The sequence below is a fragment of the Schistocerca piceifrons genome, chromosome 3, assembly GCF_021461385.2.
Source record: "Schistocerca piceifrons isolate TAMUIC-IGC-003096 chromosome 3, iqSchPice1.1, whole genome shotgun sequence".
Classification (NCBI taxonomy): domain Eukaryota; kingdom Metazoa; phylum Arthropoda; class Insecta; order Orthoptera; family Acrididae; genus Schistocerca; species Schistocerca piceifrons.
The window spans coordinates 474,419,189-474,425,000 of record NC_060140.1 but is presented as its reverse complement, the minus strand read 5'-3'; the positions used below and the strand labels follow the sequence as shown (position 1 = coordinate 474,425,000).

The 5,812-nt window shown below is 43.4% G+C and overlaps 1 non-coding gene across 1 annotated transcript; it reads left to right on the top strand.

The window, feature by feature from the left end:
- The first annotated feature begins 678 nt into the window (after window positions 1–678).
- Window positions 679–753, top strand: Trnas-cga. The gene has a single exon. It is a non-coding gene; the product is annotated as a tRNA-Ser (tRNA).
- Window positions 754–5,812: the final 5,059 nt, after the last annotated feature.

The window sequence follows — 5,812 nt, the reverse complement described above, 5'->3', positions numbered from 1 at the left end:
AGAGCTTCTGTAAAGTTTGGAAGGTAGGAGATGAGGTACTGGCAGAAGTAAAGCTGTGAGTAGCGGGCGTGAGTCGTGCTTCGGTAGCTCAGTTGGTAGAGCACTTGCCCGCGAAAGGCAAAGTTCCCGAGTTCGAGTCTCGGTCGGGCACACAGTTTTAATCTGCCAGGAAGTTTCATATCAGCGCACACTCCGCTGCAGAGTGAAAATCTCATTCTGGAAACATCCCCCAGGCTGTGGCTAAGCCATGTCTCCGCAATATCGTTTCTTTCAGGAGTGCTAGTTCTGCAAGGTTCGCAGGAGAGCTTCTGTAAAGTTTGGAAGGTAGGAGACGAGGTACTGGCAGAAGTAAAGCTGTGAGTACCGGGCGTGAGTCGTGCTTCGGTAGCTCAGTTGGTAGAGCACTTGCCCGCGAAAGGCAAAGGTCCCGAGTTCGAGTCTCGGTCGGGCACACAGTTTTAATCTGCCAGGAAGTTTCATATCAGCGCACACTCCGCTGCAGAGTGAAAATCTCATTCTGGAAACATCCCCCAGGCTGTGGCTAAGCCATGTCTCCGCAATATCCTTTCTTTCAGGAGTGCTAGTTCTGCAAGGTTCGCAGGAGAGCTTCTGTAAAGTTTGGAAGGTAGGAGACGAGGTACTGGCAGAAGTAAAGCTGTGAGTAACGGGCGTGAGTCGTGCTTCGGTAGCTCAGTTGGTAGAGCAGTTGCCCGCGAAAGGCAAAGGTCCCGAGTTCGAGTCTCGGTCGGGCACACAGTTTTAATCTGCCAGGAAGTTTCATATCAGCGCACACTCCGCTGCAGAGTGAAAATCTCATTCTGGAAACATCCCCCAGGCTGTGGCTAAGCCATGTCTCCGCAATATCCTTTCTTTCAGGAGTGCTAGTTCTGCAAGGTTCGCAGGAGAGCTTCTGTAAAGTTTGGAAGGTAGGAGACGAGGTACTGGCAGAAGTAAAGCTGTGAGTACCGGGCGTGAGTCGTGCTTCGGTAGCTCAGTTGGTAGAGCACTTGCCCGCGAAAGGCAAAGTTCCCGAGTTCGAGTCTCGGTCGGGCACACAGTTTTAATCTGCCAGGAAGTTTCATATCAGCGCACACTCCGCTGCAGAGTGAAAATCTCATTCTGGAAACATCCCCCAGGCTGTGGCTAAGCCATGTCTCCGCAATATCCTTTCTTTCAGGAGTGCTAGTTCTGCAAGGTTCGCAGGAGAGCTTCTGTAAAGTTTGGAAGGTAGGAGACGAGGTACTGGCAGAAGTAAAGCTGTGAGTACCGGGCGTGAGTCGTGCTTCGGTAGCTCAGTTGGTAGAGCACTTGCCCGCGAAAGGCAAAGGTCCCGAGTTCGAGTCTCGGTCGGGCACACAGTTTTAATCTGCCAGGAAGTTTCATATCAGCGCACACTCCGCTGCAGAGTGAAAATCTCATTCTGGAGTAGCTGTTGTGTCGTCACAAATCTGTCATTTTTGATGATTTGATCAGTGGACTTCTTATTCACATCACTCTCTGCCAACGATGGTCTACCGCATCGTGAATTGTCCAGTAGAGAGAAATCACCTTCTTTAAACCTCTGCAACCACCGCTGGATACTGCTGCGATCCACTGTGTCCTCCCCATAAACAGGGAGCAACTTCCTGTGAATCTATGTGTCAGAGTCATCGCCGGTCTTGAAGAGAAACACTATCACCGACCGTTGTCGCAACCTGACATCTGCTTCACGGTCAATTATGGCTAATCTGCAAATAAAAGAAAATCTTTTTATATACCAACTTATAGCTGTGTTGCAAGTATGTTCACAAAAAAATTCATTCTCCTCCTGCAAAAAATAAAAAAATTAGAGACTACTGTGCAAAACGTTTTGAACGCCCTTTATAGAATCCATGCCAAGCAGAATCTCAGTTGCACTGTGTTTAAAAAGTGGAACGACACACTATTAAACAGACGGTCACAATGTTTCGGCTTATCAATGGTTATCATCTAATTTTGGTAAGAGCTACAAAGTGGATTTATCTTGACACTACGAGTCTAAAAACAAGATGTCACACAAGAGATGGTGGGAGGGGAGAGGGGTGCTGTTTCTTTCAATCTGTCCCCCGGCGCTCGGAAGAGGCAGTTTTTCTGTAACTTTTCTTGCTGGAGAGTCTTCGCCTTTCTGTCTTCATTTACTCAACTTCTTGTCATTTGCTAGTTCTACCTATTGACTCACGAACCGTATCTCGTTTTTTGTTGAAAGCAGGTACAGGCACCTGCATTTCTGGCTGGAATGTTTTCTGCATCCTCTAATGCCGCAAGTCAATCTGTGTGATCGAGCCTTCAGACAAACAATTAAAAATGTAGCCTGTGCTAAACACAGCTTGTAATTTTCCATAGCTATTTTTCATATTTGAGACTCTTAGGTTTGCTACTTTTTCGTTGACAAATTGGTAGTTTGATGTAAGTAAAAATATGAACGCTTTTAGTAAAATATTCTTCGGTGGTGGTGGAGTGGGAAAGGGGGGAGGGCGGAGAGGAAAGCCCCATGACACCCATGACAAACCCGATTTCTTGGATTCCACTATGTCATTCTCTGTCTCCCCTTATTCTATCTTCGTTTTTGCTCTTTTTATTACAGGCACATTCAACTGTCGTCTTATTTTCCTCTTTCGTGGTCTCTTTCTTGTTCTACCGTTGTCTCCACTTCTTCCGTGAATGTATCCGCCAAGATAGCCTCTGTAGCGGTTCTTATTATCTGTTGCACTTTCCCGCCTTAATCAAAGTAATTTCGTTCTTCCCCATATTGTGAATTGACATGTATGTCATAATTTTCCGGTTACTGTCAAGAGCGTTGAATTTTCAGTGACTCAGTGCCGTAAAAAGCACATGTGACTTAAAAGTACTTGTGCGGTTAGTCATATTTTTTACTTCGTGCAACGTGTAAACTAAATGAAACAAGAACACCTGCAATGCTGTTGGCTGTGTAGGTCATCTCCTAACTCACTTCATCATAAGCAAACATTACAATATAAGATCAGAATGTAAAAAACTTTTGAGGGTGCTAAACGAATTACCAAATGCTTTAAGAAAGAGATGTGGCTGCTAAAAATCATACTGTATGCTACAGTGAAAAGCCATAGCAAAGATAAGCAGTTACTACAATGCATGATCACTGATTTATTAAGAGATGTTTTGCTGTGCGTGTTTGTGTATTAAGGCCATTAATTGAACACAAACTTAAAATACTTGTTCAAGAGCGTGCTAAAAATTATTACCGCCGAATTTTTTATGCGGGTCTATTTATTTTTAATTTAATTTTTTAAGAGTGAAGCCGGCAAAGCTTCGCAATTGCTAAATATGTACGGGCATTGGATATATGTCCCAATCCCCTTCTTCCTCCTCTCTCTCTATCACTCTCCTTCTCCCACTTCCCTTTGTCCATCTCCTACTCCTCTCCCCCCTAACTCTGTCCATCACCTTCCTCCCGCTCCCTGCATATCTCTTATCCCGCACTCTCTCTATCCACCTCCTCCTCTCTCATCTCCCTGTCCATATCCTCTTTCCCCTTCTTTATATCTATTTCCTCCCCTTTCTCCGCCCATATGCTCCTCCACCTCACTCACCTTATTTGTTATTGCGCAAAAGGAACCTTGATTGGGAATAGAAGCGAAAATGAATGGCTTAATCGATCTGAATCATTAGTACACAGGGCATCAGAGAGACATTTCCAGCTACTGGATCTGTGACAATAGTGGCTTTAATGACAGTGTTTTGCATGGTTTTAATCCACGAGCAGATAGGATTATAAAGTTATCCATAAACATAACTTTACTGTTTTCTGTTACAAATGACAGCGATGTGGAAAACAAGACCGCATATTTTCACAGAGCTGCTGGGCGTGTTCCTTCTCGCAGCCGATTCAACAGTAAGTGATTACAGTATAACATGTCTTACCTCAAATCGTTTGGACCGCGCGTTGTCTGTCTGTTAGACTGTCATTATCCAAATCGAATTTTTGCTAGACTTTGTGTGACTTGAATCATAATAACTGCAGTATGATCATGAATTTATTGAAATGAGATAAATCAGAATTCATTGTTTCGCTCTATGAGCTCCGGTGAAACTTTGTGAATCATTGCTGGTTCTTTGTGTGATGTGTTTGGGGATGTGATGTGTTATGCAGTCGAAAAAGAATTTAATTTAAAAGTTGAGTTAATACCCCGTTCTTCCGTGTCTTTTCGTCCGAAATGACTTAGCACTACTGTATATTCTGGAAGAAATTCTTCGATGGTGATTCTTGGCCAGAAAGCTATGACGCCAGCGTCTCTGGTGGCGGTGTAAGTCGTGCTAATTTGACCTTTCCGTTCGCACAACATAATCATGGCGGTTCGTGTCGTAATCTCGAAGCGTTGCAGTGTTGACAAACATTATTCATGTTCCGAAGTCGACCAATACATCCACTGCTAAATCGATTGTTGGATAGTATCTGAACGCCGAACGTTCAGTTCGAATTGTCACGTTTGGCCGTCTGTTTTGTCGACGTTGCAACTTGTTTTGTGCGTAAGCTCCAGCTGAGCAAGTCGAGCTCGACACTATCCTTCGCTCCGGCGTCTCAATGGAGAAATTCTTACTCGATTTGCCTCCAAACGCTCTCTACGTTCTTCGGCAGTCTCACTGACTCGACGTTCATGCAGTTGGCTTGTGTTGCGCGTACGTCGACCAATATTTCGGCGTCTCACTGGTGGAATTTGTTTTCTTTTTTTTCTAAAAAATATAAACTACGAACTGAAATAAATTGCATCTATGCAACACACCAAATTACCACGAATAGACATCGATTCAATCTTTGCAACACACCACAGATATGATCACCACCCATCGTTTTCAGCTGCATTCTTTTTCACGAACTATCGATAATCAATGCGGATTTTGATGATATTTGTTATTGTGAAAACATGCAATAGCGGAACTGTCAAACTAAATGTCAATTTATTTTTGATCACGAAAATATATGACAACAGAACTGTCAAATCGAACGTCACATTTCTTTCATTGAAATTTTCATACGAAAATATTATCAAAATTTCCGATTTTTCCGGTGTATTTTCCAAAAATTTTCTTTCACACGAACACTGTGCTGACAGTTACGGAAAAAAGGTCAACCAAATCTGTCGAATCATTCTCAAGTGACGCGGCAATTGATTTTTATTTATGCAGATATGCTGGGCTCAGCTTCTTCCCTGTTTAGTGTCGTCTTTCAGCTTTGTTAGTCAAACCATTGTGTTCCAATTTGAAGTTAATGTCGAGTAGTGGTGTGCATGTAGCAAATTTTGATTTGGATGAATCATTTTCGTCCCCTATGACCGAAGGGGAGGAAGAGAAGGAGGCTCTAGATAGTAAAAGCAATTATGGTTACAGCTCTGTTGTAAGGGTTGCTGGGCGGCTGGTCCCGGCGGAGGTTTGAGTCCTCCCTCAGTCATGGGTGTGTGTGTTTGTCCTTAGGATAATTTAGGTTAAGTAGTGCGTAAGCTTAGGGACTGATGACCTTAGTAGTTAAGTCCCATAAGATTTCGCACACATTTGAACATTTTTTTTGTAAGGGTTGCAGAGATTTTTGTACGGTAGTTTACGGTGCCAGTGTAGCAAGAATAGGAAGTGGCAGCTGTCTACCTAAAATGCGTATTTGTGTAGTCGTTAACTTTCGATTTTGACCGCAATGAGCGTTTATTACTGAATCTGACTGAATACTGTAACGAAAACGAAGTCCGAAAACGTAAAAGCTGTTGCGACATAAATAAAAAGAGTTTCTTCTGACAACTAGTGTTTGGTTCGTTATAGAGTCCAGGTT